Source organism: Oncorhynchus clarkii, chromosome 10 (genome assembly GCF_045791955.1).
Source record: "Oncorhynchus clarkii lewisi isolate Uvic-CL-2024 chromosome 10, UVic_Ocla_1.0, whole genome shotgun sequence".
NCBI classification, from domain to species: domain Eukaryota; kingdom Metazoa; phylum Chordata; class Actinopteri; order Salmoniformes; family Salmonidae; genus Oncorhynchus; species Oncorhynchus clarkii.
In genome coordinates, this window is record NC_092156.1 from 54463886 (window position 1) to 54476159 (window position 12274).

Genomic DNA, 12274 nt, shown 5'->3' on the forward strand with positions numbered 1-12274 from the left:
ATTTCCAGACATGTGTAGACGAAATAAGCTGCCTTTACATAGGCAGCCCAATTCTGATTGTTGTTCACTAAATGGTCTTTTGACCAATCAGATCAGATCTGAAAAACATCTGATTTAAAAATATCTTATGTGATTTTTCAAAAGACTGTTTAGTTGAAAAAAAGATCGAAATTGGTCTGCCTTTGTAAATGCAGACTAGAAAAGATGTGTGGGAACTCCTTCAAGACTGTTAGAAAAGCATTCCAGGTGAAGCTGGTTGAGAGAATGCCAAGAGTGTGCAAAGCTGTCATCAAGGCAAAGGATGGCTAATTTTGAAGAATCTCAAATATAAAATATATTGTCATTTGTTTGACACTTCTTTGGTTACTACATGATTGCTGCATGTGTTATTACATAGCTTAGTTGAAATTGAAGCAGTGAGTTTTATTTCTCCCCATATGGCCTTTTGTTTCTGTTCTGTTCTCAGGTTGAAGCACATCCCACCCCATCACCCAGACAGATGTAGAACTTGGGCACCTCCAGTCCAGCAGGAAAATCACCCTATCCCAGGAGTTTAATCAGCAGTTTTCAACATCACTACTGTATAATAGAAGTAGAGACACACAATTGCTATGTGGTCTCCCGATTAAATGTCCAGATGGTGCAGTTGATGTAATCTGTCCATCTATATGAAAATTAACCTGCTTAATTGTCTAGTGATATTGCAGTTTACATATCTATTTATGGCTCTACCGACTCCAGGACATTCTTTTTTCAAGTAATGTGAGCAAAAAAATATTTCATTTTATATGGAATGGCAAACCAGATGAAGTTAAATGGGAATATTTTTATACGAGTTTGGAGGGCTAAAACTATGAAATATTAAGACATTAAACCTCTCTCTTAAAGCTTCTATTATACCGAAATTGTATCTAAATACATCCAACTTTTTAAAGGGGGCTCTTTGCTGTTATACAGATGAAAACGATTCATTTGATTGATTCTGGTTGATTGACAACGGAACCCTGTTTAAAGTATCCTGCTTTTTAAATGAAACGGTGAAATTGTCACACAAGTAATTAATCAAGGTGAAGGAAATGTATGCTCTTTCCAAAATTATAACCAACTCGTCGCAGCTCTGCCACAAAAAGGAAGAGGCGGTGACTGAAAAGAGAAAGCAATGAATTAGTTTGTCTGTTACCAATTAAAAATGATAATGGCTTAAAATGACCAATTTAGTGTACAAAAAATTAAGGACACCATCTTAATATTTAGTTGCATACACCCTTTTGCCCTATGAAAACCCTCAATTCGTCTTGGCATGGACTCTACAAGGAGTCGAAAGCATTCCACAGGGATGCTGGCCCATGTTGACTCCACTGCTTCCCACAGTTGTGTCAAATTGTCTCAATGTCCTTTCGGTTGGTGGATCTTTTTTTTTTTTTACACACAGGAAACTGTGAGTGGGAAAAATCAGCAGCGCTGCAGTTCTTCACACAAACCGGTGCACCTGGCACCTACTACCCCTACTACCCCATTCAATGGCGCTTAAATATTTTGTCTTGACCATTCTCCATCTGAAAGGCACACATTCACAATCCGTGTCTCAGTTGTCTCAAGGCTTAAACATCAATATTTGACTTGTTTCCTCCCCTTCATCTACACAGATTAAATTGTATTTAACAAGTGACATCAATAAGGAATCATAGCTTTCACCTGGATTCACCTGGTCAGTCAATGTCATGGAAAGAGTAGGTGCCCTTACTGTTTGGTACACTCAATGTAAATCGTAGAATGTATCAGTGTCACCTACTGTCAAGAGGGTTCACAACTATTTTGCATAAAATTCAAGATAGTTGGGAACAGATTGTCGAAGTCTCAACACCATCCCATAGGATTTATGAACTGATATACAAAACAACATTTGATGCATCAATCAGTGCTTTTCATTTTAAGATATTATAGAACATTTGCACTACAAACGTAATGCTCAGTATATGGTGCATTCAACTGTCATCTCTGTGCAGACCTCCACGCAGAAACAGAATCAAAAGAGCATCTCGAATGGTACTGTCAATCTGTGGCTTGTTTTTGGAGTCAGGTCCAGGAATGGTTGTTATGTCGTAATATCAGGTCGCATTTGGACCTGCAAACTGTAATGTTGGGGGATTTGAAGGACCAGTCCTTCAATAGGAAATATCATGTTTTTTTGGTGTGGCAATTTTGGCAGAAATGTTGCAGATTGGGAGGTTCAAGTCCCTAGTGAGACAACATGGTAGAATGGAGGGATGTATTTGAAGAGGAAAGGGTAGAATGATTATTTACTGGGAAAGATGGGTTGATATGTGGCTGTGTGAAGGTATGACTGAATGAATGTGGGAATGAATGCATATACAAAGTCTATGGTCCTCCAATCAGAGGTGAGGGTGGGAATGTGATTATTGTATGTTTTGTGTTTAGTTATTTATATTTAGTGTTTTGGTTTCACGCTGTGAGCACTGTGTGTGCTGGTCCTGGTGGCGCCCTGACGGCAGTATGGGTCAGGTGGGGACAAGGCACCCACTGACCAGAGCACCCAATGAGGGGAGCGGCCATTCGTATTGTCTTAGTATTGTATTGTTGTTTTAATTAAAATGATATACATATATATATATATATATATATATATATATATATATATATACAGTATATATAATTTTCCATCCACTCATGTTATTCTCTATGACATAATTGTCAGCTCATTGTAACATATGAAGTTCATTCTAAAATACAGAAGTAGGTCATTTCTTTCCCAGGAAACTGCACTCTGTGCACATTTGTATTGCTGCCCAGGACAAACACCATGTTCAACTATTCTTGGCCTACAATTTAAACCACAATTAGTTAATTAAATGAGGTGTTAGTGATGGCTGGAACAATACAATTACATTTATCCATATTCTTTATCTCTTAAATTTGCTGACTTCAAATAGTTATCTTAACATTGCTTATTTTTTGGTGTACCATCTCACAATCTTGCAGGCAAAGGAATACCCAATCACTTGGCAGAGTATGGATGAGGATGCCCTTAAAAGACTGGGGAAGAGTTGGTGCATTGCGCCACAGTACAGGCAGACATGTATAGGGAAGATGTGGGATCTACGTTGATCAGGGTATCAATCTTTGGGACCGATCCCTTCTCATCTGAAGTAAACAGTATTTATGTTGCAATAGTTTATGTGTCGGGGGGCTAGGGTCAGTTTGTTATATCTGGAGTACTTCTCCTGTCTTATCTGGTGTCCTGTGTGAATTTAAGTATGCTCTCTCTAATTCTCTTTCTCTCTCTCGGAGGACCTGAGCCCTCGGACCATGCCTCAGGACTACCTGGCATGATGACTCCTTGCTGTCCCCAGTCCACCTGGCCGTGTTGCTGCTCCAGTTTCAACTGTTCTGCCTGCGGCTATGGAATCCTGACGTGTTCACCGGACGTGCTACCTGTCCCAGACCTATTATTTGACCATGCTGGTTATTTATGAACATTTGAACATCTTGGCCATGTTCTGTTATAATCTCCACCCGGCACAGCCAGAAGAGGACTGGCCACCCCTCATAGCCTGGTTCCTCTCTAGGTTTCTTCCTAGGTTTTGGCCTTTCTAGGGAGTTTTTCCTAGCCAACGTGCTTCAACACCTGCATTGCTTGCTGTTTGGGGTTTTAGGCTGGGTTTCTGTACAGCACTTTGAGACATCAGCTGATGTATGAAGGGCTATATAAATACATTTGATTTGACTAAACAGAGCAAGTGCACTTTGCTCAGCAGTATCCTGACATGTCAGTACTATTTGATAATGCACTAAACTACAAAGATGGTCCTCTTCATGATGCCCTCTGATATCTTGTAAACACAACAGAGAGATCTGCTACTAGTTAGTGCTGCTGTGCGTTTTAGCAGTGATCTGTTTTATTTTTCTTTATTTTTGTAATGGAATGTATTTTATATACCTGTAATACATCTCCATACACAAACACCAAAGAGAAGAGCATGCAACATTGAAAACATAACATTTCAGACAGTTTACAGAACCTAGAACTATATTTTACATATGACATAAACAATTCAGCACAGTTGACAATAATTAAAAAGCAATCAACGGTGTGTGTGTGTGTGTGGGGGGGGGGGGGGGGGGTCATCAAAACAAGGTTCATAGGACAGACGAGCATATCGGTACACTTCTGTGAGAGAGAGAGAGAGAGAGAGAGAGAGAGAGAGAGAGAGAGAGAGAGAGAGAGAGAGAGACTGCAAACTGTATTGTTGGGGGATTTGAAGGACCACAGTCATTCAATAAGAAATATAATTGTGCTCTTGGGTAAAGTGTTTATTTTGGGGGCAATTGCAGCAGAAATGTTGCAAATGGGGAGGTTCAAGTCCCTAGTGAGACACATTGGTAGAATGGAGGGATATATTGGGATACAGTATATTGGAGGGAAATGGTAGAATGATGATTTACTGGGAAAGATGGGTTGCTAGTGGTTGTCTGAAGGTTTGATTGAATAAATGTGGGAATACATGCATACACAAATACACAGTATAACTGCTTGAGGTCCTCCAATCGGGTGTGAGGGTGGGAATGTGATTATTGTATGTTTTGTGTTTAGTTATTTATGTTTTGTGTTTTGGTTTCACACTGTGTGTGCTGGTCCTGGTGGCACCCTGCCAGCGTCTATGGGCGGGTGGGGACAAGCGTACCCAATGACCAGAGCACCCACAGTGGAGTGGCCATTCGTATTGTCTTTATATTGCATTGTATTATATTGTTGTCATTTTAATTTAAACTATATACAGTTTAAATATATACATTTCAGTCCACTCATGTTATTCTCTATCACGCACAATTGTCGGCTCAACGTAACATATGAAGTTAATTCTAAAATACAGACGTTGGTGATTTCTGTCCCAGGAAACTGCACTCCGTGCACATTTGTATTGCTGCCCAGGACAAACACAATGTTCAACTATTCTTGGCCTACAATTTAAACCACAATTAGTTAAATTAGGTGTTAGTGACATCTGGAACCAAAATATGACATTTGTCCATATTCTTTATCTCTTAAATTTGCTGACTTCAAATAGTTATCTTAACATTGCTTCTTTTTTGGTGTACCATCTCACAATCTCGCAGGCAAAGGAATACCCAATCACTTGGCAGAGTATGGATGAGGATGCCCTTAAAAGACTGGGGAAGAGCTGGTGCCTTGCGCCACAGTACAGGCAGACATGTATAGGGAAGATGTGGGATCTACATTGACCAGGGTATAAATCTTTAGGAGTGATCCCTTCTCATCTGAAGAAAGCAGCAAGTGCTGAGCAGCACTTTGCTCAGCAGTATCCTGACATGTCAGTACAATTTGATAATGCACAAAACTTCAAAGATGGTCCTCTTCATCTTGTAAACGCAACAGAGAGATCTGCTGCTTGTTAGTGCTCCTTAGCGTTTTATGAGTAATCGCACCTCTCTGATTCAGAGGGGTTGGGTTAAATGCAGAAGACACTGTCACGCCCTGACCTTAGTATTCTTACTTTTCTTTATTACTTTGGTTAGGTCAGGGTGTGACGAGGGTGATATATGTGTTTTTACCTGTCTAGGGTTTTTGTATGTTTATGGGGTTGATTCTAGTCTAGGTGTTTTTATGTCTATGATTGCCTAGATTGGTTCTCAATCAGAGGCAGCTGTTTATCGTTGTCTCTGATTGGGGATCCTATTTAGGTAGCCATATTCCTTGGATATTTCGTCGGTTATTGTCTATGCCTGTGTCAGCACCAGTGTTTATAGCTTCACATTAGTTTTGTTAGTTTAAGTGTTCTTCGTTTAATAAAGAGTATTCTCATCACGCTGCGCCTTGGTCTCCTCGTTACAACGAACGTGACAGAATACCCCAACAAAAAAGGACCAAGCAGCGTGAAAAGGAGGAGCAGCGTATGATGGAGCAGACAGCACGGACATGGGACGAAATACTGGACGGTAAAGGATCCTGGACGTGGGAGGAGATACTGGCAGGAGAGGATCGCCTACCATGGGGGCAAGTGGAGATAGCACTGGAGGAACGGCGACGATATAAGGGAACACAACTAGCACGGAAGCCCGAGAGGCAGCCCCAAGATTTGTTTTGGGGGGAAGCACACGAGGAGATTGGCTGAGTCAGGTAGGAGACCTAAGCCATCTCCTCGTGCTTACCGTGGGGAGCGTGAAACTGATCAGGCACAGTGTTATGCAGAGATGAGCATGGTGTCTCCAGTGCGCTATTCTAGCTCGGTGCGTTCTATTCCAGTAGAATGGGCATCCAGCCAGGAAGGAGGGTGCCGGCTTAGCGCTCCTGGTCTCCAGTATACCTCCTTGGACCAGGATATCCTGCGCCGGCTCTGCGTACTGTTTCTCCGGTGAGTCTGCACAGCCCAGTGCGTCCTGTGCCAGTGCCCTGCATTTGCAGGGCGAAAATAAACATCCAGCCAGGACGGGTTGTGTCAGCTCTACACTCCAGACCTCCAGTACACCTCCACAGTCCAGTACGTCCTGTGCCTGCTCCCCGCACTTGCCCTGAGGTGCATGTCCCCAGCCCAGTACCACCAGTGCCAACACCACGCACCAGGCTTTCTGTGTGTCTCCAGAGCCCAGTACTCCCGGTTCCTGCTCCTCGCACTCGCCATGAGTTGCGTGTCCCCAGCCCGGTACCACCAGTGCCGGCACCACGCACCAGGCCTACAGTGCGCCTCGCCAGTCCAGAGCGTCCGGCGACAGTACCCAGTCCAGAGCGTCCGGCGACAGTACCCAGTCCAGAGCGTCCGACGACAGTACCCAGTCCAGAGCGTCCGGCGACAGTACCCAGTCCAGAGCGTCCAGCGACGGGCCACAGACCGGAACCTCCAACGACGGGCCACAGACCGGAACCTGCAACGACGGGCCACAGACCGGAACCTGCAACGACGGGCCACAGTCCGGAACCTCCCACGACGGTCCCCAGCCCGGGGTCCCCAGCCCTCAGTGTAAAGAAGGGGGGCGGCGTCCAGAACCTAAGCCGCCACCAAAGTTAGATGCAACCCAGACCCTCCCATATAGGTTTAGGTTTGCAGCCGGGAGTCCGCACCTTTGGGGGGGGGACTGTCACGCCCTGACCTTACTGATCTTAGTTTTCTTTATTATTTTGGTTAGGTCAGGGTGTGACGAGGATGATATACAGTGGGGCAAAAAATTATTTAGTCAACCACTAATTGTGCAAGTTCTCCCACATAAAAAGAGAGGCCTGAAGAATTTTCATCATAGGTACACTATGACAGACAAAATGTGAAAAAAATACATAAAATCACATTGTAGGATTTTTTATGAATTTATTTGCAAATTATGGTGGAAAATAACTATTTGGTCACCTACAAACTAGCAAGATTTCTGGCTCTCCCAGACCTGTTTTTAAGAGGCTCCTCTGTCCTCCACTCGTTACCTGTATTAATGGCACCTGTTTGAACTTGTTATCAGTATAAAAGACACATGTCCACAACCTCAAACAGTCACACTCCAAACTCCACTATGGCCAAGACCAAAGAGCTGTCAAAGGACACCAGTGTCACCTACTGTCAAGAGGGTTCACAACTATTTTGCATAAAAATTCAAGATAGTTGGGAACAGATTGTCGAAGTCTCAACACCATCCCATAGGATTTATGAACTGATATACAAAACAACATTTGACGCATCAATCAGTGCTTTTCAATTGAAGATATTATAGAACATTTGCACCACAAACGTAATGCTCAGTATATGGTGCAATCAACTGTCATCTCTGTGCAGACCTCCACGCAGAAACAGAATCAAAAGCGCATCTATTTTGGTACTGTCAGTCTGTGGCTTGTTTTTGGAGTCAGGTCCAGGAATGGTTGTTATGTCGTAATATCAGGTCGCATCTGGACCTGCAAACTGTAATGTTGGGGGATTTGAAGGACCACAGTCCTTCAATAGGAAATATCATGTTTTTTTGGTGTGGCAATTTTGGCAGAAATGTTGCAGATTGGGAGGTTCAAGTCCCTAGTGAGACAACATGATAGAATGGAGGGATGTATTTGAAGAGGAAAGGGTAGAATGATTATTTACTGGGAAAGATGGGTTGATATGTGGCTGTGTGAAGGTATGACTGAATGAATGTGGGAATGAATGCATATACAAAGTATATGGTCCTCCAATCAGGGGTGAGGGTGGGAATGTGATTATTGTATGTTTTGTGTTTAGTTATTTATATTTAGTGTTTTGGTTTCACGCTGTGAGCACTGTGTGTGCTGGTCCTGGTGGCGCCCTGACGGCAGTATGGGTCAGGTGGGGACAAGGCACCCACTGACCAGAGCACCCAATGAGGGGAGCGGCCATTCGTATTGTCTTAGTATTGTATTGTTGTTTTAATTAAAATGATATACATATATATATATATATATATATATATATATATATATATATATACAGTATATATAATTTTCCATCCACTCATGTTATTCTCTATGACATAATTGTCAGCTCATTGTAACATATGAAGTTCATTCTAAAATACAGAAGTAGGTCATTTCTTTCCCAGGAAACTGCACTCTGTGCACATTTGTATTGCTGCCCAGGACAAACACCATGTTCAACTATTCTTGGCCTACAATTTAAACCACAATTAGTTAATTAAATGAGGTGTTAGTGATGGCTGGAACAATACAATTACATTTATCCATATTCTTTATCTCTTAAATTTGCTGACTTCAAATAGTTATCTTAACATTGCTTCTTTTTTGGTGTACCATCTCACAATCTTGCAGGCAAAGAAATACCCAATCACTTGGCAGAGTATGGATGAGGATGCCCTTAAAAGACTGGGGAAGAGTTGGTGCATTGCGCCACAGTACAGGCAGACATGTATAGGGAAGATGTGGGATCTACGTTGATCAGGGTATCAATCTTTGGGACCGATCCCTTCTCATCTGAAGTAAACAGTATTTATGTTGCAATAGTTTGTGTCGGGGGGCTAGGGTCAGTTTGTTATATCTGGAGTACTTCTCCTGTCTTATCTGGTGTCCTGTGTGAATTTAAGTATGCTCTCTCTAATTCTCTTTCTCTCTCTCGGAGGACCTGAGCCCTCGGACCATGCCTCAGGACTACCTGGCATGATGACTCCTTGCTGTCCCCAGTCCACCTGGCCGTGTTGCTGCTCCAGTTTCAACTGTTCTGCCTGCGGCTATGGAATTCTGACGTGTTCACCGGACGTGCTACCTGTCCCAGACCTATTATTTGACCATGCTGGTTATTTATTAACATTTGAACATCAATCAACGGTGTGTGTGTGTGTGTGTGGGGGGGGGGGGGGGGGGGGGGTCATCAAAACAAGGTTCATAGGACAGACGAGCATATCGGTACACTTCTGTGAGAGAGAGAGAGAGAGAGAGAGAGAGAGAGAGAGACTGCAAACTGTATTGTTGGGGGATTTGAAGGACCACAGTCATTCAATAAGAAATATAATTGTGCTCTTGGGTAAAGTGTTTATTTTGGGGGCAATTGCAGCAGAAATGTTGCAAATGGGGAGGTTCAAGTCCCTAGTGAGACACATTGGTAGAATGGAGGGATATATTGGGATACAGTATATTGGAGGGAAATGGTAGAATGATGATTTACTGGGAAAGATGGGTTGCTAGTGGTTGTCTGAAGGTTTGACTGAATAAATGTGGGAATACATGCATACACAAATACACAGTATAACTGCTTGAGGTCCTCCAATCGGGTGTGAGGGTGGGAATGTGATTATTGTATGTTTTGTGTTTAGTTATTTATGTCTTGTGTTTTGGTTTCACACTGTGTGTGCTGGTCCTGGTGGCACCCTGCCAGCGTCTATGGGCGGGTGGGGACAAGCGTACCCAATGACCAGAGCACCCACAGTGGAGTGGCCATTCGTATTGTCTTTATATTGCATTGTATTATATTGTTGTCATTTTAATTTAAACTATATACAGTTTAAATATATACATTTCAGTCCACTCATGTTATTCTCTATCACACACAATTGTCGGCTCAATGTAACATATGAAGTTCATTCTAAAATACAGACGTTGGTGATTTCTGTCCCAGGAAACTGTACTCCGTGCACATTTGTATTGCTGCCCAGGACAAACACAATGTTCAACTATTCTTGGCCTACAATTTAAACCACAATTAGTTAAATTAGGTGTTAGTGACATCTGGAACAAAAATATGACATTTGTCCATATTCTTTATCTCTTAAATTTGCTGACTTCAAATAGTTATCTTAACATTGCTTCTTTTTTGGTGTACCATCTCACAATCTCGCAGGCAAAGGAATACCCAATCACTTGGCAGAGTATGGATGAGGATGCCCTTAAAAGACTGGGGAAGAGCTGGTGCCTTGCGCCACAGTACAGGCAGACATGTATAGGGAAGATGTGGGATCTACATTGACCAGGGTATAAATCTTTAGGAGTGATCCCTTCTCATCTGAAGAAAGCAGCAAGTGCTGAGCAGCACTTTGCTCAGCAGTATCCTGACATGTCAGTACAATTTGATAATGCACAAAACTTCAAAGATGGTCCTCTTCATCTTGTAAACGCAACAGAGAGATCTGCTGCTTGTTAGTGCTCCTTAGCGTTTTATGAGTAATCGCACCTCTCTGATTCAGAGGGGTTGGGTTAAATGCAGAAGACACTGTCACGCCCTGACCTTAGTATTCTTACTTTTCTTTATTACTTTGGTTAGGTCAGGGTGTGACGAGGGTGATATATGTGTTTTTACCTGTCTAGGGTTTTTGTATGTTTATGGGGTTGATTCTAGTCTAGGTGTTTTTATGTCTATGATTGCCTAGATTGGTTCTCAATCAGAGGCAGCTGTTTATCGTTGTCTCTGATTGGGGATCCTATTTAGGTAGCCATATTCCTTGGGTATTTCGTCGGTTATTGTCTATGTATAGGGGCCTGTGTCAGCACCAGTGTTTATAGCTTCACATTAGTTTTGTTAGTTTAAGTGTTCTTTGTTTAATAAAGAGTATTCTCATCACGCTGCGCCTTGGTCTCCTCGTTACAACGAACGTGACAGAATACCCCAACAAAAAAGGACCAAGCAGCGTGAAAAGGAGGAGCAGCGTATGATGGAGCAGACAGCACGGACATGGGACGAAATACTGGACGGTAAAGGATCCTGGACGTGGGAGGAGATACTGGCAGGAGAGGATCGCCTACCATGGGGGCAAGTGGAGATAGCACTGGAGGAACGGCGACGATATAAGGGAACACGGCTAGCACGGAAGCCCGAGAGGCAGCCCCAAGATTTGTTTTGGGGGGAAGCACACGAGGAGATTGGCTGAGTCAGGTAGGAGACCTAAGCCATCTCCTCGTGCTTACCGTGGGGAGCGTGAAACTGATCAGGCACAGTGTTATGCAGAGATGAGCATGGTGTCTCCAGTGCGCTATTCTAGCTCTGTGCGTTCTATTCCAGCTCCTCGCATTGGCCGGGCTAGAATGGGCATCCAGCCAGGAAGGAAGGTGCCGGCTTAGCGCTCCTGGTCTCCAGTATACCTCCTTGGACCAGGATATCCTGCGCCGGCTCTGCGTACTGTTTCTCCGGTGAGTCTGCACAGCCCAGTGCGTCCTGTGCCAGTGCCCTGCATTTGCAGGGCGAAAATAAACATCCAGCCAGGACGGGTTGTGTCAGCTCTACACTCCAGACCTCCAGTGCGCCTCCACAGTCCAGTGCGTCCTGTGCCTGATCCCCGCACTTGCCCTGAGGTGCATGTCCCCAGCCCAGTACCACCAGTGCCAACACCACGCACCAGGCTTCCTGTGTGTCTCCAGAGCCCAGTACGCCCTGTTCCTCCTCCCTGCACTCGCCCTGAGGTGCGTGTCCCCAGCCCGGTACCACCAGTGCCGGCACCACGCACCAGGCCTCCAGTGCGCCTCCAGTGTCCAGTACTCCCGGTTCCTGCTCCTCGCACTCGCCATGAGTTGCGTGTCCCCAGCCCGGTACCACCAGTGCCGGCACCACGCACCAGGCCTACAGTGCGCCTCGCCAGTCCAGAGCGTCCGGCGACAGTACCCAGTCCAGAGCATCCGACGACAGTACCCAGTCCAGAGCGTCCGGCGACAGTACCCAGTCCAGAGCGTCCAGCGACGGGCCACAGACCGGAACCTCCAACGACGGGCCACAGACCGGAACCTGCAACGACGGGCCACAGACCGGAACCTGCAACGACGGGCCACAGACCGGAACCTGCAACGACGGGCCACAGTCCGGAACCTCCCACG